This window comes from Taudactylus pleione, unplaced genomic scaffold, assembly GCF_031769625.1.
Source record: "Taudactylus pleione unplaced genomic scaffold, aTauple2 ptg000093l, whole genome shotgun sequence".
In the NCBI taxonomy this organism is placed as follows: domain Eukaryota; kingdom Metazoa; phylum Chordata; class Amphibia; order Anura; family Myobatrachidae; genus Taudactylus; species Taudactylus pleione.
The window spans coordinates 32,085,143-32,111,938 of record NW_028284495.1 but is presented as its reverse complement, the minus strand read 5'-3'; the positions used below and the strand labels follow the sequence as shown (position 1 = coordinate 32,111,938).

Genomic DNA, 26,796 nt, shown 5'->3' with positions numbered 1-26,796 from the left:
GCCTCATCAATGCCTCATCATTCCCTAATCACTATATAACCTGTATAATAAATCACCATGCCTCACAATATTGGAGGTTTCCAAAGTGAGGTGGGAGTGTGAACCTAACCCCCTCCCTCCAAGTAGGCATGGCCATTCTTTTTTTATCCCTGAAAAATATATTTTTTTGTTCCGCACTCTGTGAGGATCGGTCTCTACAGCTGTTTCACACCAAAAGTAAAGTATGGGGCGGATGTTATGACTTAAGCAAAGTCGCAATTGTAGATGCTGATGGTGCTCACCTGTTATGCACCCATGTATTTTAGCCCTTAAAGCTAATTGTTCATACTGTTGTCTGCACATACAGTACAGTATCAGGCCATGTAAACAAAGTTCTCAGCACATTAATAGAGCTTTTATGCACTATGACAGGGATATTGTGCTATGTAAACACGTGAATATCCAGTTCAATACATTGTTGCATATTTTATTAATTATTTGCGTAAATAATTTTAATGGCCTTTCCCCATATCATAAAATAATTTTAATAAGGTCCAATAATGCTGAAAAAATTATTTATTTTTAATAAGTTTTTATTGGAATGCAGAGAGACTTAAAGAGCACATCCCAAACTTGTATCCGTCACAGTGTAGCACATGAAGTACAGTGGAGAAAACACATTGTTCAAACAAAGGAGCAAAAAACAAAATACAAGAAGAAGTGCAATGGCCAACATACAAATCTCATAGAGGTAGGCAATGTAGGAAATCTGTCAGCAATAAAGGAAAAAGATAAGAACAGCATGGTGAGGCCCCGGATGTGGTACAAGCAGTACAAAAATGGACAGAAAGTGAGGTTTAGCACGGGGATGGGTGAAGGAGAATGGGGGGGTGGTCATCTACAAGCAGTCTTGTCTCATACCAGGATGTAGTGTGGAACCTTTGATGGATTTGAGTGCAGAGGGTAAGGGGTAAGCTATCAATATAACTTACCCATATAGAGAAGAACTATTAGTGTGGACCTCTTTATGTAGGGGAGGCTTCTATCCAAATAATGTTGATGTAATTTAAACATCAATGAACACCTCTAATTTAGTTGGCTTATTAAAGTTCATAATTTATTTTAAAGCATTTAGCAGTAGTGCATCAACTATATGTTTCAATTATATAATAAACATTTCTCTATTATAAATTGTACCACAAAATTAGAAGCCTTCTGCAGAGGTAATAAATATCAACCACACTTCCATAAAGGTCTCAAAATATGCCAAGTGCAAGCCTACTGCTTGATGACATCTTGCAAGCTATCCATAATTGTTGGATGGTCTTGAACCTTACAATATTTTGGCTTCTGGTCCATCTGAGCAGTAGGGTACTCTCCAAGATGATGATATTTCCCTAATCCCACACTATTGCTGCACACACGAGCACTACTGTCAGCATTTACACCAACAACTCAGGGCAAACGAAAATAGACAAAGGAATCATTGATCCCTATTTAAACAATTCATGCACATGGATATATTGTAGCAGAAAATGGATGAAGGAAAATGGGCACCTATCTCACTGTACTGTCATGTTCATTTTCCTTCATCCATATATTTACAATATCAGCAGTAATATATAAAAAACACAGCAGTAATGCTTCTGTGATGGAAGTCTATAGAACTATCTCTCTCTGTTTTGCTGTCACTTCATACAGAGACATTGCTACTCCATTCTATCTGCCGTCATTTCATGGAGAGTACAGTACACAGAATCCATCTCCTATATTGAAGTGAGAAGTTTACATTTCCACAAATGTGCTGACAGGCTTATTAGCCTATTAGCACAAATTTAGACAGTAAACATGCACAGTATAAGGGTACAAATACCACTATAAAAATAAACCTTATGTGTGCTTATTATAGCAAAACTACTATCATGGGAAAGCATCAATTTCTGTATATCAAATAATAATAGTCTAAAAAATACATGTAAAATATTACCCTGACAATTTATTTAACACTTCTGCCAAGACCCGGCAATGCCCTTAAAATAAAGCAAGAAGGATTAAATCAGTATGATAAGGAAATACTTAATAAAATAGGCAGAAAGATAAATAACGTGACTATAAAAAGAAATGATAGCCACAACAATATTTAGCAAGTTAAACTGGCCCCAATACTAATTATCTCCATGTTTGTTGCTTATTGATCCACATCCTAGGAAGAGTAAAAATTTCAGTAAAGATAAAGGAAATCTATAAGTGAGCTGAAGGTGAAGTGGAAAAGGAGGAAGAGAACGGACAGAAATGGGACCTGTCACTGCGGTTTTAGGGTCTTTTTCACGCAATAGATGTAATCACTTCATTTATTATGTCCTTAAAAAAAAGTTTTCTTCCTCTCAGTGGCAGAAACATTTATATAATATCTATAATGAATGAGTGTCTGAAGCAGAATATTTTCTCATTTACTTTCCCTTAGTCATAGAGTGGTGAAGGCGAGGACAAAGCATGCCAAACACGTTAAACATGGCGTACAAAACAGATGTTGTGTTACACTGAGAGAATATGTGAATGGTGCTCGCTCTGCTTAGAATAACTTCTCTTTCCTGTCACTATATCGGTGCTCAACAGCGGTGACTGGTTCTTCCCTTTCATCCTGCTTTATAATATATATGCAATATCTGTGACACGGGTCATTCGGCTCGATTTGCAATTTTAAATGCATGTATATATATATACAGTCAGGTGCATAAATATTGGGACATTGACAGAATTTTCATATTTTGGCCTCTAGTCACCACCACAATGGCTTTGAAATGAAACAAACAAGATGTGCTTTAACTACAGACTTTCAGATTTAATTTGAGGGTAATTACATCCAAATCAGGTGAACGGTGTAGGAATTACACGGTTTCTATATGTGCCTCCCACTTTTTAAGGGGCCAAAAGTAATGGGACAAACTAAACAATCCTAAATCTAACTTTCACTTTTTAATACTTTGTTGCAACTCCTTTGCAGGCAATTACAGCCTGAAGTTTGGAACGCATAGACATCACCAAACGCAATATTTCATCCCTGGTGATGCTCTGCCAGGCCTCTACTGCAAATGTCTGCAGTTCCTGCTTGTTCTTGGGGCATTTTCCCTTCAGTTTTGTCTTCATCAAGTGAAATGCATGCTCAATCGGATTCAGGTCATGGAATTGACTTGGCCATTGCATAACATTCCACTTTTTAGCCTTAAAAAACTCTTTGGTTGCTTTTGCAGTATGCTTCGGGTCATTGTCCATCTGCACTGTGAAGCGCCATCCAATGATTTCTGAAGCATTTGACTGAATATGAGCATATAATATTGCCTGAAACACTTCAGAATTCATTCTGCTGCTTTTGTCAGCAGTCACATCATCAATAAATACAAGGGAACCAGTTCCATTGACAGCATACATGCCCACGCCATGACACTACCACCACCATGTTTCACTGATGAGGTGGTATGTTTTGGATCATGAGCAGTTCCTTTCTTTCTCCATACTCTTCTCTTCCCATCACTCTGGTACAAGTTGATCTTTGTCTCATCTGTCCATAGGATGTTGTTCCAGAACTGTAAAGGCTTTTTTAGATGTTGTTTGGCAAACTCTAATCTGGTTTTCCTGTTTTTGAGGCTCACCAATGGTTTACATCTTGTGGTGAACCCTTTATATTCACTCTTGTGAAGTCTTCTCTTGATTGTTGACTTTGACACATATACACCTACCTCCTGGAGAGTGTTCTTGATTTGGCCAACTGTTGTGAAGGGGTTTTTCTTCACCAGGGAAATAATTCTTCTGTCATCCACCACAGTTGTTTTCCGTGGTCTTCCGGGTCTTTTGGTGTTGCTGAGCTCTCCGGTGCATTCTTTCTTTTTAAGAATGTTCCAAACAGTTGATTTGGCCACACCTAATGTATTTGCTATCTCTCTGATGGGTTTGTTTTGATTTTTCAGCCTAATGATGGCTTGCTTCACTGATAGTGACAGCTCTTTGGATCTCATATTGAGAGTCGACAGCAACTGATTCCAAATGCAAATGTCACACCTAGAATCAACTCCAGACCTTTTACCTGCTTAATTGATAATGAAATAACGAGGGAATAGCTCACACCTGTCCATGAAATTGCTTTTGAGTTGATAGTCCCATTACTTTTGGCCCCTTAAAAAGTGGGAGGCACATATAGAAACCGTTGTAATTCCTACACCGTTCACCTGATTTGGATGTAATTACCCTCAAATTAAATCTGAAAGTCTGCAGTTAAAGCACATCTTGTTTGTTTCATTTCAAAGCCATTGTGGTGGTGAATAGAGGCCAAAATATGAAAATTCTGTCAAAGTCCCAATATTTATGCACCTGACTGTATATATATATATATATATATATATATATATATATATATATATATATATATATATCAAACATTGGTCCAAATTCATGTATTTGAAATCATTTTCAAAGTTAGAAATTTCTCTCTTTACATAATTTATGTTATGGAATAATTATTTTCAATTAGATCAAATAAATGTGTCTGCTTTTTATTGAAAGCAGTCGAGAAGTATGAAAGCGCCCAGATTAGGAATACTGTATGGTTATCATTCTTGCAGGGATTTTAAAACAGAGGGGGGAAATGTAATGAGTAGCGATTTGCCGAAATGGCAGGGTTTGGAGCAATGTTTTTTTTACAAGCCAAAATTAGAATGGTTTTGTCTTTTTAAAAATTGTTGCTTTAAATTGCTACTGATTACATTTTCCCCAGAGATGGATAAGGCAAAGCAACATTGTAACCGGGACCAGGGTCTATGGGCGGTTTTACCGCATTATCCATATCTATAAAGCACTGGAATGCGATGCATTCCGGTGCATCGTCCCGCTGGGTAACGCCATCTTCAGGTGGCGTTACCCAAAAGTGTTAAACCTGGAAGTCCCTCTATCCGGGGGTATTTCAAAGGTCAGGTCTTAACGGGAGAGATGTCCTTTGCGATGTTCTAAGTATATACCGCAGTAATCAACCGCTGTATGTACCTGGTGAGAGGTGGGATGTACCCCATCATGGATGCAGTGCTTAGTGCATCCCGCCCTATATGAGGAGAGATGACAGGAGGGGCTGAAATGGCTCATCCCATATAGAGAGGTGGACAGCACAAAGGGCTGCTTGATGTATGCAGGCACGGCTAATGGCTATCAGGGCCGGCTTTGGTGTAGTAATAGTTGGGCCCGCCCAACATAGATATACAGTTACACTATACCTCCTGGTGGCTGGCCCCTCCCAGGTCTCCTTTCAGCATATTCAGCTGGGTCACTATACAGGATTAGTCAATAGCCGATCCGTGCCTCTTCCTCCTCCTGCCCTAACCGACGCATCCTGGCTCCACGGACTTCTCCACAAACACTGCCACTGGTAGTGATGAGGGAAAGGTATGTCTCATCATGCTGTTAATAAAGACCAAAAACTGGCGATGTGACCACCTTTACAGGTCTCCTCTCCACACATTTGTCAAACACAGGCCACTTACAGAGCATTATTGGAACTGAGGTGAGTAAGCTGGAGGCCATATATTCCCATAGATCGAGAGAGAGCTCATAAAACACAAACTTAACATCTATATATCTGGAGTTTGGAGGTCTACCAACTATAAAATTTATAGGTAGGTCCTAATGGGCTTTTTAGAATTGTTCTATATGTGTTTGTCAGAATTTTTGATATTTTATTTTAATAGCTTTTATCATAACAGCTTTCTGGATCACATAGTGCTTTTTAAATGTATTTATGTAAAGACAAGTAGCGCTGCTTGCGTTAAAATATACAGTATACCATACTGTAATTGCTTTTGGGGGGGCGGGAATGATCAGCTGGAAGTTGTTTAAATAAAACTATCAAGCTATTCTGCACTATAGGGTTATACTTCTGTTATGCGATCTACAAGACTTAAAGATTCATGTACAACTAGAATTGGGGGCACAGTGTGGCATATTTTGTATAATGAAGCACAGTGCAGCATATAATGTGAATTAATGGCACAATGTGACATATAAAGTGAATTAGTGGCACAATGTGGCATTTAATGTGAATTAGTGGTACAGTGCGACATAATGTGAATTGGGGTGCAGTATGACATAAAAGTGAATTAGTGGCACAGTGTGGAATTCAATGTGAATTAGTGTCGTAGTGCAAAATATAATGTGAATTGGTGGCACTCTGTGGTATATAGTGGGCAGCACAGACGGTGTAATGGTAGCATTACTGCCTCACAGCACTGAGGTCGTTGGTTCGATACCCACTACGGCCCTAACTGTGTGGAGTTTGTATATTCTCCCTGTGCTTGCATGGGTATCCTCCGGGTACTCCGGTTTCCTCCCACACTCCAAAAATACACTGGTAGGTTAATTGGCTCCTAACAAAATTACCCTTAGTGTGTATGTGTGTGTGTGCATGTAGGAGGGAATATAGGGCCTGATTCAGAGCTGAACGCTCTGACCAGAGCGCTCGCTCTGAATCAGTGCCTTCCTCCATGAAAATGGAATGGCCTCCTGGCCGCTCACATAGCTGTGGGTGACCATCGGGCTTGCGACGGAGACCCTACGGTAGGGTCTCACTGCCGCAAGCCCTGGAGTAATTTTGGCTTCCCATGGGAACGCCTCCGTCTGGCAGGCACGCCCACCAAAGGGGGCGTGCTGTCAATCAACATCGACAACACGCCCCCTTTGGTGCGAGCCCCGGAGCGATGGAGAGCCTGTCGCTTGCCGGGTCTCGCGCATGCGCACAACGGAGCTCCCTTGCGAGCGTCCTGCGCTCGCGAGTGGGTCTGAATGACCCCCCTAGATTGTAAGCTCCAGTGGGGCAGGGACGGATGTGAATGGCCGAATATTCTCTGTAAAGCGCTGTGGAATACGTGTGCGCTATATAAATAAATAATAAAAATAAATAAATATAATGTGATTTGGGGGCGTAATATACATTTTTTTAAGGGGCCTAACATTTGAGTCTCCTGGTCACAAGAGTGTTAGAGTATTAAATAAGTGCATCTAACCTTTATTTTACAATATCAAAGTCCCTAAAGGTTCTGGTCCCTTGGCCATTTACTTTAAGTTCCCATTCTACAACAGTGTTTGTGTGCACATGTACTTTATCCCTGGTATGCTTCCTTCATTTGTGTTTCCAGTTCATTTCTAAATTCTACCACCTCTCTAGGATTACTTTAAGCCATGCTTATTTCAACTCTGTATTTACCGGGAAGGAATAGGGGCCCCCAAAAATATGAGTGTACCGGGCCCCAAGATTTCTGTTGCCGGCCCTGGTCCTGTGCCTATGAGGGCATAAGTATGTGCCCGGTTGTACAGGAAGAGTAGCATACATTGGGGTGTTTGTTACAAACACCATCTAGCCTGTTCTTTCTTGTATTTGTTGTTTTAATGTATTTGGAGGGTTTAAGGATTGAGATCAATATTCCCTATGGCAGAGCCCAATCATATCTTCATCAAAATTGTGTTTAGAAATTTCAGTGTTACAAATATACACAAAGAATGTATGAAAGAGAGTGGCAAAAATCTACTTACACAGCATGGGGTTAAAAAAAATTAAATCTGAAATCAAATATAATATTAAGTGAACGTTTACTGGTTATTTAAATAGTGTGAGGTGATTGTGATTACAGTATATTGTGCTCATAAATATATGAAATAACATGCTGGTTGTCAATTTTAAATATACTGCCAACTGGAAAGCACATAGAAGGAAATGCAGACATTTCTAATGCTACTTGGATCAAAATGTCAATGACCTAAAAATATGTTTTGTTGTGTGAAATGGGCATCGACTAATGACTCCACTTGCTGCTGTGTGGGTGTGTTACAATTCTTTGAAGGTGTTGAGCTGCAAATGCATTTTCAACCTTCTAGAGAACTCCGTTAATAATAGTTGATAGACAGCTGAGTGAAACTGTTTTTTATTTATTTAAGGGTCTTTTTTTCTTAAAAAAAAAAAAAAAAAAAGAATGAATTCCCGAATTTACCATAAAATGTATTACTGTAACCTAGCACACTGATTTAAAGAGAAACATTAACATGTCACATATAATGTTATATGAAGAAAGGGAAGAAATAGCTGTGCCCCCAAGTCAGCTCAATGCATAATAGCTTTTATCTCAGTGGTAGCTTCACACATTGAGTCTGCGTACTATGGGCCTTTTTCGGAGATGTACAGTATGCTACTGCCGCTGCTAGTGCGAATGTGTACGCAGCTGCAATGTGACAATGTGCAAATGTCGGTAGCCACCTAGAGATGTATTGAGGCCCCCACCTGCGGCTTTGTAAATCCAAGTATTCGCGTAAAATATAGCAGCATCTGCATACAAAGGTGCAACATTGGTCACAGATCATTCAGTTGTTGCAGTCTTGATTGAGACTATGGTCCTGCAGAATGGCAATGGAAACTGAGATGCCAGAGTCACATTTCTTGCTTATGGGATCGCAGTCGTACGCTGTGACACACCCCTGAAATGGTCGCGACACGCCTGCGTTCTTTGCCACCACTCCCAGTTACCTCCCCAAATGCTCCCTGATTGTCAATCACACTGTGAGTAAATAGTTGCTGCAAGTGACTATGGTAATGTACCTTGATACATGCACAGTGCGACAGTGCGACTTAAGCTTGGATACACACTATATCATTAGATCAAACGACAAATTATATATCGGTATCACAACGACAGGTGTGTACACCCAATATGTCTGTGAACTACGTTGTTCACAGATTTATCAGTTCGGCCCTGCAGCATAGCCGATAACAATATATCATGCAGATATATCGATGCATCTGCATTTGTGTACAGGCAACCCGCCACCCGCCCGTACACTGGCATGTTTCTAAGACATTCCATCACTTAGTGAGCACTTCACACCACTTTCTGCAGTGCCGCAGTGTTTGGCACTTACTGCTGGTTAACGATTAGCGTCAAGCTCCTACCGGCATGGCATTACCGACATTGTCGCAAGTGTGTGTCAAAAAATGCGCAGTCAATTTGTAATCCAGAGACACCTCTTTCTAGACTGAGATCTGTAATTCACTGATGGCTTTTCTGCACTGCTACTCAGACTCCACTACTAGTTTCTAAGAAATGCCTTCACTATGTGAGTGCCGTACACCAATTTCTACAATGCGGCAGTGACTGGCACTTACTGATGTGTACCAATTAGTGAGATCTTGTACAACCTCCAAGCGGCACAGTAGTGCAGACATTGCCGCAAGTGTGCAGCATAAAACACACAGACAGTTTATAATCTAAAGACGCCTCTTTCTGTGCTGAGATTTGTGGTTCATTAATAATTTCATACAGCCCTGCTAAAACCCAACTACTGTACTAATTTCTAAGGCATGCCATCACTGTGTGAGTGCCGCACATCACTGCCGAAAATAGCTGTAGTGCAGAAATACAACTGTACTGTATACAGTATGAAAGTCACTGTTTACACTCTGCAATACTATACAGTATGTGATTGGTCCGCCTGTCAGGGCTTACTGTTCTATTGTATTCTATAGTGCCCTACTGTATCCATCCAATGCTGTATTATTCATCACTTATTCAGTGGAGCACTGGCCACCCAGTGGTGAAGCTGTGTAATGCATGCCGTGGATGTTGTCAAATCTCACAGAACCTTACCGCACCATGCCGTGGTATTCTCACACCATGATTTAGAAGCCTGTATCTGTACTTGACATTTTTTGCTATTGCAGGGAACTGACGCTGACTTGGAAACATTTAATATTATTAAAAGGAATCATGCATATTGGATCAGTTTTCAAATTCCGATTGCTTGTGTCATGGGAGCTACATGATTGAGTTAATCTAATGACTAACTAAATACCTTGATCATAAAACTAATTAGTGTGAAAATATACATCAGTGCCATAGCAGGGACACGAATACTTTAGTCTGGCCAGGGGCGTATCTTCTTATTGGCCTGGATGGCCCTTGCCAGGGGCGCCAGCCGAGGGGAGACGCTGTTTCAGCCCGACATCACTAGCACATGATCTTCTGTTTCCTCTGCGCTTAGCAGTGTCCTGCAGTCAGCTGCAGCAAAGATCCCTGGTCTCCTTCTGTCGCCTCTGCTCTTACCAGTGTTCTCCATTGATTGTTACTATGTATTAGCCTTCTTATATGTCCCTTTATATCAGAAACATTTAAAATTAGGGAGAGTAAATTTTTTTTATTTTTAAATATATATATTGTCTCCCTATTTCTATAGGCATGTAAATTAAACTACCCCCAGTGTAAGTGTAATAAATTTATGTTTTCCTCATTTTGGGGGACTGGCTATGATCTTTTTAGGTGGTGGCTAACCCTTTGTTGGGAATAAGACATGATCCATATGGACTGTCTTCATTCGTATGTGGGAAACTATGAAAGATCTATCATCCCAGTAAATTAAAGGTGGAGTGTAGTTATCAGTTGTTAAAAAGCGTAATACAGTATAGATAGCCCAATTTGAATATATGTAAATTATGTTACCCATAATGCATTTTGTTTGTTTTTGATTCAATGTTTTTAAGCTTTTCCTGTGTTTTTTGGCAGAAATAAATTTATATATAGTGGTTTGCAATGGAGTAAGTTCTATAAAAGATATATATATTACAAAGAGAAATAAAAATTATACTCTCCCTATTTCTTCACATGTGTGAATTAAACTACCCCCAGTGTGTGCTATTTTTTTTTTTTTTTTAGCAGAAGCAGTCATTGGAGGGGGGCGCCAGTCCCTTAGTTTGCCAGGGGCGCTCGGACCCCTAGATACATTCCTGGTTCTGGCATGCTCCGTCCTGCACCACCAGTGCATGTGACATCATGATGTCACAGAACAAGTGTTGGGGGAGCAGGAAGATCAAAGGACAATCATCTAGGGAGCAGGAAGACAGGTGAGTCTTTCCATGTAGCAGAGTGGGAAAGGCTGCCATTGGGTTAGTAATAGTGCCATCTCCTTGGCCTTGCATCAGTCGCTCATCCCTCGTTACGGTCTTGACAGGGCCGGACTGCCCATCTAGCAGTCCTGGCAAATGCCAGAAGGGCCGATGGCCAGATGGGCTGGTCGGCATCAAACCCTGGCCGAGTAGCTCCACCTCCCGGCGCTCTGCTCGGCTGGGAATACTGAAAGACGGGGGCATACCGGGAGGCTAGACGGCACTTCCTGTCAATCACTGTGCTCTGGGTCTGCATACCCTCTGTAATTACACTTTGTATCACAATTGCTAGCTCGCGCACGCGCACTGTGATGCGTACACATGCGCAATATGCAACAATCGACCGATTGCATGCGTATCAGCAACTGCGTTCCTTGCTGAATCAGGCCCGCTGTGCAAGGGGATATCACTGTGTAAAAGTTAGTATTACTGTGAAAGAAATGTGCTTGGAGATATCGCCAGGGTACCAGCCACCAGCTGCTGACCATTTCAATTTAATTATTATTATTTTAAAATAAAACATTTTGAGAAGACATGGACAATGTTATCTCCTTGCACAGTAATACCAACCAGTGGTGTACAAGTCCCAGAGTGCCCTGTGCTGGCCTAGCCCTGTAAGCACGTGGCATCATGAGAAGACAGTCTATGGATCATGTGAGAGCAAGTCTCAGTTTGGCACCTAAAGGGTTAATGGCAGTGGGAAAATGAGAGTGTGGCAGGGTCTTTTCTTCCTGGTGCAGTGTCTCTTTTGTATCCACTTCAATCACAGGCTGAGCCTCAGCTGTCAGAGGAGAGTGTGCTGAGCCCTGATTGGAGGGAAGTATCCAATCAGGATATCCATCCAGGGCCGGACTGGGACTTAAAATAGGCCCTGGCATTTTAAGAGCACACAGGCCCACCTCGCGTCATCATTATGCTCCTGGCATAGACCCCTCGCCCTACTATTCCTAACCCCTCCCATTTCTTAGTCTATGCTCCTACACATATATTATTCATATTAGAACATACAAGTACACAAACAACAGAGCACATCCTGCAGGGGATTCAAACATGTGTCATAGTCAAACATTTAGTATTGTGTTGGTTCTGTTAAGCTGTGTACACACCTATAGATATATCTGTCCAGTCTGTGTGGTGGGAAGGAAAATCTGGGAATGTATGGGAGCAAATAACAATAGAAATTTGCTCCCAGATGCTGGAAAATGGACCAGATTTTTCTTCCCACCAGACAGATTGGAGAGATATCTATAAGTGTGTACACAGCCTTAGGTAAAGCTGGCACTTCACTGGTGTAGGTCACACACAAGAAAAGGGAAGACAGGAAAGAGAGATGAGGAAAGGAGGGAGCCGGGAGAAATTCGGGGAGCTGGGGGAGAGAGAAAAGGAAAAATGGGATCCAACATAGGAGAATGAGAGAGCCCAGAGAGAGAGACAGAGACACAGAGAGAGACAGAGACACAGAGAGAGAGACACACACACACACACAGAGACAGCCAACCACAGAGAGAGAGACAGCCACAGCGAGAGACACAGAGACACACGCATAGAAAGAGAGAGACAGACAGACACAGAGAGGGAGAGAGAGAGAGACAACAGAGAGTCACACACACAGACAAAGAGAGAGAGAGACACACACACAGACACAGAGAGAGACACACACAGAGAGACACACACAGAGAGAGAATAGGGAGAGAGAGAGAAGGGAGAGGGAGAAAGAGATAGAGACAGGGTGAGACAGAGAGACACAGAATAGGGAGAGAGAGAGAGACGGAATAGAGAGAGAGACGGAATAGAGAGAGAGACGGAATAGAGAGAGAGAGAAGGGATAGGGAGAAAGAGAGAGAAAGACGGAGAGACACAAAGAGACGGAATAGGGAGAGAGACAGAATTGGGAGAGAGAGACAGAATAGGGAGAGAGAGAGACGGAATAAGGAGAGAGATGGAATAGGGAGAGAGAGAAAGAGAGGGAGAGAGAGGGGGTATAGGGAGAGAGAGAGAGCCCAGAGAGAGATAAGGAATAGGGAGAGCCCAGAGAGAGAGAGAGAAGGAACAGGGAGAGCCCCGAGAGAGAGCAAGAGAGAGAGAGAGCGCTGAGAGCGAGAGAGAGAGTGAAGGAACAGGGAGAGCCCCAAGAGAGAGTGAAGGAACAGGGAGAGCCGACAGAGAAGAAATTGGGGAATCTGGGACAGACATAGGGGGAGCTGGGAGAGACATAGGAGAAATAGGGGGAGCTGGGAGAGACATAGGAGAATAAGGGGAGCTGGGAGAGACATAGGAGAAATAAGGGGAGCTGGGAGAGACATAGGAGAAATAGGGGAGCTGGGAGAGACATAGGAGAAATAAGGGGAGCTGGGATAGACCTAGGAGAAATAAGGGGAGCTGGGAGAGACATAGGAGAAATAAGGGGAGCTGCGAGAGACATAGGAGAAATAAGGGGAGCTGGGAGAGACATAGGAGAAATAAGTGGAGCTGGGAGAGACATAGGAGAAATAAGGGGAGCTGCGAGAGACATAGGAGATATAGGGGGAGCTGGGAGAGACAGGAGAAATAGGGGTCTGGGAGAGACATAGGAGATATAGGGGGAGCTGAGAGAGAGGAGGAGAAATAGGGGGGAGATTGGATATGGAAGGTAGGAATAGGGAAAGACAGGATAGGATACAGGAGGAATAGGGGAGACAGGATGAATAAGGACAGACAGCAGTTTAGGTATAGGGGGAGATGAGAGGAGAATAGGGGAAACAGAAAAGAGAGAAGAAATCAGGGGAGATGGAAGAAAGTAAGAGGAGGAGGAGGAATATGGTGAGATGAGAGACAGAAGGAAACTAATGGTGGAGATGGCAGAGAGAGATACCTTATGTAGATTTGGAGTATGAAGAGAAGGATTTAAACAGTCAGCGTATGCAGTCCTCTGTGACGCTGCTGCACTTCTGTCGCTGATGCCCGGGTTGAATCTACCATTTCATTACCGGCACTATAACCCGGATGTGCGGCTCCTCTGAATGAAGAGCGGCTCGTGCGGTTCCACCTCCAGGCCAGCAGACTGTCTATACAGCGCGCCACTCACCCTCCCGCCCAGATTAACAATGCCCCCATTGCCAAGGGGCTTGGACGCTGGCCGCGTCATGACGCAATTGCGTCATGATGTCATCGCGCAATGACGTGGCCGCGCATTAGTGCAAATTCCTTGCTGACTCTGAGCATGGCGCCGCCCGGGGGGGTGTACTGCCCGGTAAGCCTGAGCTCAGCCAAACCGGCCTATTTAGCCATCGGCCCTTCTGGCACTTGCCAGAAGTGCCCGATGGCCAGTCCTGCCCTGATTACATCTGTAGTTGTAAGCAAGGTGTTCTTTGAACTGCACACATTTCGGGTTTATAACTGCACAATTTTCTTTAGACCTTCACAAATGTATTGAACTGCACACTATTATCCCCTGGAATCACTGTGGAATCAGTTGGTATTACTGTGCATAGGATGGTGTATCTATGGAGTGGCATATCACTGTGTAAAAGTTGGCATAATTCTGCATAGGTGATTGTCTCTATACAATGGGAGTCAGGGCTGTAACAAGGAGTGTGTGCCATCGCTGCCCCACAGTCCCTGATTCTGGCTAGCCGAGTGCCTGGAAAGGCACCCTGCAGCCAGTTTTGCTGCAGCAGTGAGTCTCGGAGTATCCTTTGGATGCTCCAGTCAGGCAACCTGAAGTCTGTGCAGCTGCACTTCCCGCTGCAAGTGGTCCCACCTCTTCTGCATGATGGGGGGTGCCAGCCCAGGGCACTCTGGACCCTGTTATGCTGCTGATTGGCATTACTGTGCAGGGTTGGTGTCTCCAAGCACGGGGATAACATTGTGTTAAAGTTGCTATTACTGTGCAAGCGATGGTGTTTGATGTTCTATATGGGGAAGATAGCGGGTTGGGGTAATCAGAAATTAAGAAGGGACATACACTGCTGGCAAATGGAAAAGTATAGAATTTATGAATAAGAATAATACATTAGGAGTTGTGTTGTGTACAGCTGTGTTTATCCTTCACAGCTACTGTACCTTCTTCTTGCTGTAGCTTTTGGCAAGCATAATAGAACAAGAATGAAGTAAAACATGCTAGCTACTGTACTGTACATACCAGTAAAGCTATACTACTAATATAAAGGGACTAAGGGCCTGATACAGGATGGTACGCAAGGCTGCATCGATGTTTGCATTCTGCGCATGCCTATGCATTGCAGTGCGCGAACCGACCGCAGCATTTGGGAATCGATCGCAGTGAGCACGCAGTTCCATGACACAGGGATTGACGGGAAGTGACTGTTTGGGGTTGGAGAGGGGGTGGTCGGGCGAACGCAGGCGTGCCTGTGCATTTCAACGCCGTTACAGGGGCGTGCATAATTTAGGCGACAGGAAGTTTAGCAGTTTGTGCGGCAGGTCATGGTCGACCACAACTGTGCAGATGGTTCCGATGTTACTCGATGTTACCGATGTTTTCGCTGACTTTCGGATGCATGTCATGGGAAGTGGCCGGCTTTATACAGTGACGGGCGTCTTGGTATAGTGCTGCGGTTGCCGTGCGATTGCATTCATTACCATATTTTCGCAGCGAGCAGGAGCGTGCGAACGCAGCCTTGTGAACCAACCTGAATCAGACCCTAAGGAGGCTTCTGTTATGAACAATTAACAGTGAAAAACTAAAAACAATATCCTTGTATGGAATTGGTCAGTAATGAGAACATGTATACATGTATTGTATCAATATTATAACAATGCCTTTGAAACTTAAGGGGCACATCCACTAGACGATCTACTCCCTGTCCAATCTCTAAACAATTTTCCCTTGATTTTTTTCCCTTGAAATTTTATCTTTCAGTCTGAACGATTTGCAAACAATTTGCAAACTATCTTCAATAGATCAAGTGAAATTGACCTGCATGTTCAGTCGACTGACGAGACGATCAAACGACCAGTGGGAGCGAGCATCGTTGATCATTAACGACCAAACACTGCACGATTTATAAATGATTTTTGAACGATAACAACGTTGTTATCGTTCAATCGCTTGCTAAAATCGTGTAGTGGATGCCCCCCTTTAGGGGTATATTTACTAAAGTTAGAGCTTTTAGAAGTGGAGATGTTGCCCATAGCAACCAATCGGATTCTACTTAACATTTAACTAGCACCTGCTAGAAGATAATAGCTAGAATCTGATAGGTTGCTATCGGCAACATCTCCACTTCTAAAAACTCTAACTTTAGTAACTATACCCCTTGAGGCTTTGAGAATATAAAATGCTCTTCTTTCGTGCTTCGCTTGTTATTTAGTAGTTTGAAGTCCTATTTTACCATAACACCCGACATTTGTTTCATTAATATCACTCACAATGATCAAGGTTGGCTGTGATGTATGCTATGAATTGAACAAAAACAATATTGTACATATACTTTTTATCTTTTAAACCTGGAGACTCCTGTACTCCCTGAATAAAAAAGGAATCTCATGATAATGTACTTTGAAAAATTTTGATCAAAGTTGTCTTTTTTTTTAGTGCATCAAACCTTTCATCTAATGTGTTTTCTGTGAAACAACGAACAACCTGCACAAACATGACTGTCTCTCATACACAACAAAACTTTGAATATTATTCTAATCACTTGCCTATGTCTACTGTGATACAATGTAGGAGTTACAATGATGTTATTTCATTTCGTAAATCTTTACAGAACTTTATCTCTGACCTTAATGCAAAATGCAAATTCAACTCTCACTTACACAAATGGGTGCAGTTATTCAAACTACAGATGTGTCCTCATACCTCTATACCTCTAGCCTCAATACGCCATGCAGCGTGAGCCAGCTGGTACTAGTGAGCTGTGCCAAATAGTGTAGCGTCGCTTTTTGCTTGAATATGCGTCCTAGACAGAGGCGTCATTAGCACCCGGTGCTGTGCTGCACGGTGACACCCCCCCCCCCCCCGCCCCCCCCCCCGCAACCAAAATAAAAATTCGGGACCAAGGTGTGCAGCTCTGCGAGCTCTTCCCCCTTACCAGTCCAGCAGTCACACTGTGCTCTTCCCAGAATGACAGGCGCACCCAGCGGGCGTGATGATGCCACGCTCGATATTCTGGATAACAGTGCTTAAAGTGGTCCTAGAGATGTGGTGGAACAACCCCCCCTTCCTCTGCGATTTATCAATAACAAGACAGCATGCGCCTAAGGCCTGTGGCGCAAAAAGGGGCGTGATCTCGAAAGAAAGGGGCATGGTCATACAATACTATCCCAAATTCATATTACGCTGCACAGTAGCACAATCTTATCCACATTACACCACATATAGTGCCCCTGAATCACATTATACCATAAAGTAGTGTCCCTTATTTATGTTCTAACACACAGTAGTGCCTATTTTACACAATGACCACATTATTGACCCTTATATACAATGCCCACAGTAGTGCCCCTTATTCAATGCCACCTGTAGTAGTGCCCCTATGCAATGCCCCAAGTAGTAGTGCCCCTTATGCAATGCCCCCTGTAGCTGTGCCCATTATGCAGTTCCCTCTTTAGTAGTGCCCCTTTATGCACTGCCCCCTGTATTACAGCCCTTTATGCAATGCCCCCTGTATTATAGCCCTTTATGCAATGCCTCCTGTATTAAAGCCCCTTACGCTGTGCTCCTTATGCAGTGCCCCCAGTAGTGCTCCTTATACAATATCCCCAGGAGCTCCTCTTATGCAGTGCCCCCAGTAGTGCCTCCAGACAGTAGTGCCCTTATACTTTACCCCCAGTAGAGCTCTTATGCAGTGCCCATTTTACAATACCCCCAGGAGCTCCCCTTATGCAGTATCCCCTGTAGTGCCCTTATACAGTACCCCCAGTAGTGCTCTTATGCAATGTCCCCAGTAGTGACCCTTATACAATGCCCGGCCCCAGGAGCTCCCCTTATGCAGTGCCCCCAGACAGTAGTGCCCTTATACTGTGCCCCATACAGTACCCCCAGTAGTGCCCCTACAGTAGAGCCCTTATACTGTGCCCCCATACAGTAACCCCAGTAGTGCCCCCAGACAGTAGTGCCCTTATACTGTGCCCCCATATAGTACCCCCAGTAACGCCCCTTATGCTGTGCCCCCCTCCCCTGTGCAATAGTACTTACCTCTCTTCACGATGTCCGGGCGCGCATCTCCTTCTTCTTCTCCCTCCAGCATGCCGCATGCGTGATGATGTCATCGCGGACGGCGTCCAGAGCCACACAAAGCACAGAGAGACTCTGTGCTCTGTATCTGTGTGTAGCGCTGGACACCGTCCGCGGTGAGAGTGACTCCAGGCGGCGGCGGGGTGCGGTGGTACCGGGGAAGGGAGTGCGGATGGGGAGCGGCCCGCGGGAGTGTGTGCGCTGCTCTTTGGTGTCATCCACTTGAAGGGTGACACCCGGTGCGGGCCACACCCCCCTTGTGACGCCACTGGTCTTAGACAAAACCGCTTTACGTGACTGCACTGATCAATTTGATATGTGACACTTGGCCTGAAGAAAACCATGGTTACTGCATCGTCGTTCGCCATATACAGATTCAGACTCAGACGCACACAGATTGATATACAAGTGTTGCATATCAAACTAATCAAACTAATATACAAGTGATGCATATCAAACTAACTAACTAATGCGGTCTTGTGAAGTGATCATGTTGCACATTCAAACTAAAATGACACAGAAAAGCAGAGTTACACAGAACCTGGCAAGCCAAGAAGGGCTGTTTGGCGGAAATTGCGGCAATAGTGTATGAGGGCACATCTCTATCAATAATTACAAAATGTTCATATGCATGATTATTTATCTAGGAGTTTAGACAGTTACCATGCATTTGAGAAATACCTAAAAAATATAAGGAGGTGCCTTTAGAAAATACCAAGGTCTAGCTTTAGTGACCACTTTCTTGGCGTGGTCTCATTAGATTCAACTATACCAGGCTGGGGTTTACCTTACATGGTCACTTCTGATGCGACCAGTCAGAAACGCCCACTGTTTCCTCTGCATCTTTAGATTCCTCCCCCCAGTGTGTGCAGGCCTATGGCGCCCCCCTTACACACCCAGCTGCCGCCGGGCAATCAGCCTGCCCCAATGTACAGACCCAGCGGCTGCAGAAAGGAGCAACCGCAGGTCAATCCAGCCTGCCCCCTGTCAGTGTGTATGTCTATCAACTGCAGAGAGGAGAAACCGCTGGTCAATCCAGCCTACCCCTTGTCAGTGTGTATGCCTATCAGCTGCAGAGAGGAGCAACCGCAGGTCAATCCAGCCTGCCCCCTGTCAGTGTGTATGCCCGGCGGATGCAGAGTGAAGCAGCTACCAGGGAAATTTAAAGTCACAAAGTTGCGGTGTTACTAATATCGATGTTCCGATATATCGTTAGCCAATATTTAAAACAATCAATATTAATGTTCTGTGTTTCCAAAAGAAAATATATATATATATTTTTAATAAAATTGTGTTGGATAAGTTTCAAATAGAAGTTCTTGACCTAATTCAATCATACAAAAAAAAAACCGACAATTTCTGACAGTTAAGTGGTTAAAGCTTCTAAAAAGTAGAAATGGGGGTACTGCCCATAGCGACCAATGAGATTCTGGTTATCATTTTTTTGAATGTACTAGATAAATGATAGCTAGAATCGGGATGGTTGCTATGACAATATCACCTCTTTTCCTTTTTTTAGAAACCTTTCTAAATATACTGCAAAGCCTGATATAATTTGCTGTATGTACTACGTGGAGATACAGAGGACAACATTTCACAAGCTCTCATGTCCTCAGCATTCCTGATGCCATCACTGATGACTGAATATTTGGCCCCATACTTTTATTTCTCCCTAGGACTCATTTTATCCCTCAGCAAAAAAGAGCAAGTAATTGTGCACCTTGGTAAAACTAGGACCAGGTGGGGCAGATGTAAAATGTGAAGAGAGATTAAAGGTGTGTACAGTCTAGACGATATTTTACATGATTCGCCTGATTTCGATGCATCGGAACGACAAATCGTGTAAAATATGTCCAAATCGTGAGTGCCCGCTCATGATCATGATGTCGATGCGCGTACACGCTGGTCGTACATCGCATCTTCAGATCTTGCCTACTGCAGGCAAGATTTGCCAATCTCATACATGATTTTGTGCAATAGTTAGATTTTGTGCATGATAGATCTTTAGTCAGATTGGACACTTTTTAGCACCATATCGTGTCCTGGGAGCTGCCGGGAAAGTTGAAGGGAAATCGCTCACGATATCGCATCGTGAGCACATCGTCTAGTTCAAGGGTGGCCAATGTATTTAATGTATTTTTGGTGGATGTGGCTTTTTCAGTGTATTTTATGTGGATGTGGCTTTTTCAGTGTATGATGTTTGTAGGGGAATGTAAAAGCGCATGAACACAATCACACAATCACTGTGGAGGTAACTATTAAAGGAAAAGAAAAAGCCAGAACAATATTAAGAACATTGAAAAAACCAGATCCACATAAAATACACTGAAACAAGCCGGATCCACATAAAATACACTGAAAAAGCCACATACACAAATAATACACCGAAAAAGCCACATCCACATAAAATACACTTAAAAAGCCACATCCACAAAAATACATAAAAAACCAGATTCACATAATACAATCCAACCCCTTCATGTGTCCCTCCAGTCACTCCATGTGTCACTCCAGCCTTCCATGTGTCACTCCAATCCCCCTCATGTGTTACTTCAGCAGGCTCTCGTGTCACTCCAGCCCCCCATATGTCACTTCAGCAGACCCTCATGTGTCACAACAGCAGACCCTCATGTGCCACCAGTCCCCCTGTCTCTCCCCGGGCCACTTCAGTCCAGCCACATTCCCTCACACTCCCTCCCACTCCACAGGCTCCTCCAGCCCCTCCATATGTCACAAATAAAATAAAAAAAACACCCTGATGCGACTGTGTCACATAGGTAGGCTCTGGCATCTGCGACCGCGTTCTCCTCGTGGCTGCAGGTTCAGTCACAAGTTGAGCTCCTCCTCCTGTTTGCGGTGTGACATCACCACATCGCCCATACAAGAGCCACAGATTGGCCACCGCTAGTCTAGTGTGTACACACCTTTAAATTTGGGAGAAGGGGCATGTCCAATCTGAAATCATGCTTACCTACTCTCCCAGAATGGCTGGAAGCCTCCTGAAAATTGGGTGGCGTTCCCGCCTCCCTGCAAGAGAAGGCAAGTCTCCCAGATAGGCCACCAAAGCCATACCTAGTCGCACCCACTTATCGAGCACATGTGGGAGGTCCACAGAGGCCGATGACGCGATTTGCACTGAATAGCATCATCATAGCGCCGCCTCCTGTTTTACAATGCCGTTAATTTCGGCATTGTAAAGTGGGGGTGGGGGCAGCAATGACGCGATTGTTCCACCACGCCTCCACACTGCCCACTTATGCCACCATCACACAGGGGGTGTGATGGTGGCATAAGTGCGCGGTGCGGAGGCTAACCCCTGACAGAGCGGGCAGCCTGAAAGTTGGTATGTTTGTCTCAAATCTAAATTGCAGTGTAAAAATAAATATTTTCAGCACTTGTGAGTTACTTGTACAAGCAGCCAGTATTTTACCTGCATGCAAAAACAATAAATAAATGTGCACCACCTGCAGTGTAACATGGTTTGTCCAAGTGCAAAGTTTCTTGCTCTTCTTTGCTTTACTCCCAAGCCGGAATCAGGCCCTTGGAAGGGAATTGCTATTTAATTAAATAGCATTTTCCCCGCTTGGTAAACCCCAGGGTTAACTTGCGCTAACTCACTGATTCCATCTAAACTGCAGAATCAATGTATATACAGATGTATAGAAACCCCTATAAGGGCACAGTATGTCTGGAGTCTGCCTTAGAGGTCAAAAACAAAAGAGAGTCCCTAAACTCCCCAACACATAAATATCAATAGAAAACAGTAGTGATGACTTCTTGGCACTCAAACAACAAAAATTGCTTAATATGAACAATTATAACATGTAGTAGTGTGCGGAAAATATGTTCACTTAATAAAATGCTTTTAAATAGCATTTTTTTTTAGGTATAGAAACATAATTCGTGAAAAATATAAAAACAAATACATACAATCCAAATACTATATGCCAGTGTAAAGTGCTAGGTGATAAATGATGCACAAGATTAGTTAAAAGGGGAGGATCCTACCCAATTGGGAATATAGAGCCACAGGATCTTTAATACAGGGTAAGTCCGGACTACCCTGTATAGGCTCCACAAAGCCTGGTGGACTGTGCATGCTGTACCTTACCTGTGGGATGACCTTCCCCGTTTAAGAGCAAGCTTTGTGGAGCCTATGAACAGCTTATTGTTCATAATAAGCATTTTTTTTCTGAATATGTTTTAAGTTTATTCTTAATGATGTTGTTTGAGCGCCAAGAAGTCATCACTACTGTTTTCTATTGATATTTATACGGAATCAATGTGTTTTCCCTGCGGGAGTCTTTTCTTGTGGACTTTTTCCTCGCAGCTCTGGAAGCTGCAAGGAAAAGTCTACCTCTGTAGTTTAACACTCTGGGTAAAGCCTGCTAATTGAATCTTCTGGCATGGGTAATTTGCCATTTGGATTCCCCCCTTAGACTCCAAGTAGTGTACATTGTACAATATTTGTTACTATGCTGAACTTGAAAGGCCATTTTACAATCATTTTATTAAATTGTGGTGGGTGAGCACAGCAGTTATCAATGGGCCTCAACATCCATTTTCCTGGCTATCCATTCCATTGCCATATTCACGTTAATGTCTTTGGTTCTGTTAATAAGTAAATGTTTTTTTAATCATCTTTGAAATAACAAAGAGCTATACCGTATGCTGGTACAGGAATAAACTTTAGGCTCTTCAGATGTGTTATGTACATGCTGTCATCACTGAAAATAAGCAACAGAATATTTTAACAAGTAGTGTTTCTCTACAGGAATAATAATGCAATAACATTTCAACCATACACTGTCACTATGTTTAGACAACTTACATAATTTACATAATTTAAAAATAAATTAATAAAACTCTGGCAAATGTTTATTTTTTGCAGTCATAATGACACTTTAAGTTTTTTATGACTACATACAGTACATGTCATAGATACAGTGCTTTCTCAACGGTAATGAGTACCGGCAACTTTTTTCCAAGGAAAAAGGAAGATCTTTTACCGGTATTGGTAGTGAGTACACACTTAGATATATCTGCAGATGATGGTTGTTCATACACACTAAACAACCATCATCTGTCATCTGGTCATGGGTCCCGCTGGCCAGGGGGCGTGCCACGCCCCCCGTCCCCACGGCCTCTGCAGCAAGTGTGTGGGCGGTCGATAGACCGCCTGTACACACAGCACAATGCCCAAATATATCAATTTATCGCCCAATATATCTGCCAGTGTGTACCCAGCAGTTTTATACTCCTGAAAGGAACTTTTATCATCAGACCAAATCATTACAACTATGAAATAGACCAGGCGATTACTTTATATTAAAGGAAATTACTCTCCCTAAATCATACCATCAGCGTTCACATTTACAGATTTATTACATAACAACATATGTTTGAAACCACCTCAATGTATCAGAAACAGATAAACTGGACAGGGCTATAAGGGTTAAATGTTTGTGTACTACCGAGCTATACGAGCTGCCCGTGGATATTAAAAGGAAGCAAACTCTTTTGTACATTCAGCGTAAACATAATTTGTTTACTTATGCAAATGAGATGTGATGCGCCGCACTAGGATTGGTTCTCAGGGCCTGATTCAGACCCGGTCGCAAGTGCAGAGCGCTCGCAACCGGGTCGATGGTGGCCCACAGCGCATGCGCACAATGGAGCCGGCTCCTTCGTGCGCATGCGCAAGACCCGGTTAGCGACTGGCAATCCATCACTCCGAGTCTCGCACCAAAGGGGGCGAGCTGTCGATGTTGAGTGACAGCTCGCCCCCTTTGGTGGGCGGGCCGGGGGGTGGCTGCCCAAACGAAGGCGTTCCCATGAGAATGCCTGCCATTTGGGGGCGGCCCCACTGACATCACGAGTGATGTCAGTGGAGAGGTTCCGGCTCTGTTAGAGCCGAAATCTCTCTGGGGCTTGTGGCCACGAGACCCTACCACAAGGGTCTCATCGCAAGTCCCGATAGTCTTGACCTTCGCGACCATCATCATGGCCGCTCGCAATAGCTGTGGGTGGTCCCCCACATCTATGCGAGCGGCCAAGAGGCCGATCCAAAAAGAAAAAAGCCCGGCCCTGATTCAGAGCGAGCGCTCTGTCAGAGCGAGCGGCTCTGAATCAGGCCCTCAGTCCTGTTAAATTTTGCTGAGGACGTCAGCAGAGCCAGCCCTCTGATGAAGTAATATACGAAACGCTTTAGAGCGTGGCTAAACTGATGTTTTTTCCTGTACCCTGGTGGTCCGTGCATCTGTGGCGTGGAGCTCTGGCATCCAGCGCACTGTGATCTTTGCCGGCTGCCAGAGACATGTGGTGATGGGATCGAGGAGTCAGCTGCTGACAGACGGAGCCTGCCATGGGGAATACAGTAACTATACCATGTGGTACCCAGCCCACAGAGCTTTTATAATAGGTACAGGCAATATTTGCATACACCTGGAGTGTTTTGTATTTATATTTTAAATAAATACAATTCATGCACTATTAGGCGCCCCCTGCTTTGTTTATTTATATATACTGTGTATATATATATATATATATATATATATATTTACCACTTTAGTGTATATATAGTTGAAGTCAAACAATAGAATATGTTAGAGTGGTGGGCTGATAATACTCTAGAAAGAAAGGGGCTGTTCCATGGTGATGTGAATTTTTTTAAAGAATACAGGCCTTAAATAAAATGCCATGTACAGTACCAGTTTCAGGGCCGTATTCAATTAGGAGCGAAAAGCCGAGATCCGCGAAAAAATATCGCCGGTTGCGACTTTTCGCCAGGCGGAAACTTGTCTCGTATACAATTCCATCAATTCCATCCGTTTTTCGCGTATGCGGAAACGCAGCGCAATGAAATGTAATAGGCGAAAAAGATTTGCCTCTGAATAGCAGGAGGACAGAAGTGCAATAGTGCAAGGGTGCAATAGTGGGGAAACCTCTCAGAACCCTTGGGACAGCCCCCCAAAGGATAACTGGGTCACAAAATCCTTTAAAAAGGTAAGGAACACCCCTAAAAAGTAGTTTGAATTTGGAAAAAGTACAAAGTGTATGTACAAACATAAAAAGTAGCAAAATTGTCTTTTTGTGGGTCTGCAAGTATGGGTGAGGTGTTTTTTTTGTTTGCAGGTGTTTACTTAAGGTGCGTTTTTTTACGTTTTTTATAACTTCACTTTAGCGACTTTTAAACATGCTTGCACTCATTTTAAAGTACCCGAAATTTGACAGGACTACTTATTTTCACCTCAAAAAATGCTTAATGCTATTCTTCACCACTTGTGCAAAGCCGCTAATTATAGGCAATTGTACCAACTTAAGTACCCCAAACAGTTTACTTAGGGCCAATCGGGCACTGCTACATTGATCCCCAATGTTTCTGCATCTTTTTGGGGGGTTTAGGCTGATTTCCCAGATTCTGACACCACTTTTCGCCTGTTCTGACTTTGCGTGTCTCCGTTTTCGCGTCTTTTGGAATTGAATAGGGCAAATCGCGGGTACACGCACGATAAGTTTCCGCTGCTAAAATACGCGATGTAGGCGAAAAGTCCGGCAGGTGAAACTTTATCCCATACGCAAAACTAATTGCATACGGGCCTCAATTTTAAAATAAGTACTGACATAACAAAAAGCTAACAGCTGCTTGCAGTCCAGTTACCACTTAGGATTCTCAGAATGGTGACAGGTGCATGCTGCTCCTCTGCTGTCACAGAACTTAAATATAGTGCCCCAATCTAATGACTAAAACACTGACCCAGCAGTTGGAAAAAGTACGGTGCCTGCACATGGAATGGAAAGTATCTATAGAATATTCTCATCTTGGATCACAATTGTGCAAATGATTAAATAAACATTTAAATAGATGCTTTTCCTAAATACAAAATGGAATATGCCTCTACAAATGGGTATTAAATCAATACATTTTGTTTTCCATGATCGTTATCATACACTGTTAATTGTATGTTATTTACAGAACTGTTATCAGAGGCAACACAAGCAAACTTTTCTAATAAAGTATTATGTTGCTGTTAAAATTGATAACATTGAAAGATCCTATCCCCTTACCCTCTCCCTCTGCTCTTACCTGCACCCCATATCCTGTACTCATCCACACACTATATATTTTGCCAACTTCTCCCTTTCTCATGTGCCCTATGGAATGCCATATATATCTGTATTCATGATCTATTCATACTGCTTTTCCTCCTCTCCATCACAGAAAGCTGACTCTCTTCCTCTGACACTGCTTCTCCTGAAGCTTGGAGGTCTCTTCTCCACTCACTCAAAATACTTCTCACTCCATTTAACACACTAACCTGCTCCAGTCAAGCTGTCTCCATGTACAACATAACTCTCACCTATGTCTTCAACTATGCCTCCCATGCCACTTTGGTTAGCATATGATGTTCCAAAGCAAACCATAGCACTCTAAATAGACACTGCTCCTTTAAAAATGTTTGCACCGCCGAATAACATGTTAAGAAAACTTACTTCCACCACTTTACATTCATCTTATCCCCCTACAACCCTACCATCTCCCTTGCTAAACAAACATTTTTTAAGTCTCTAATTTTCTCCCACTGTTCCAACCCCCAATATCTACATTCAATTCCTTCCTCTGCCCTCCTCCCTCCATTACTCTTTTTTCTGCCTTCACCTTCACCTCCAAATTGAAACC

General features: G+C 43.3%; 1 protein-coding gene across 2 annotated transcripts in view; it reads left to right on the top strand.

Annotated features, from left to right (window-relative positions):
• Positions 1–26,796, top strand: part of DLGAP1 (DLG associated protein 1) — a 347,903-nt gene that overhangs the window by 128,658 nt on the left and 192,449 nt on the right. The gene's annotated exons all lie outside the window — the stretch shown is intronic.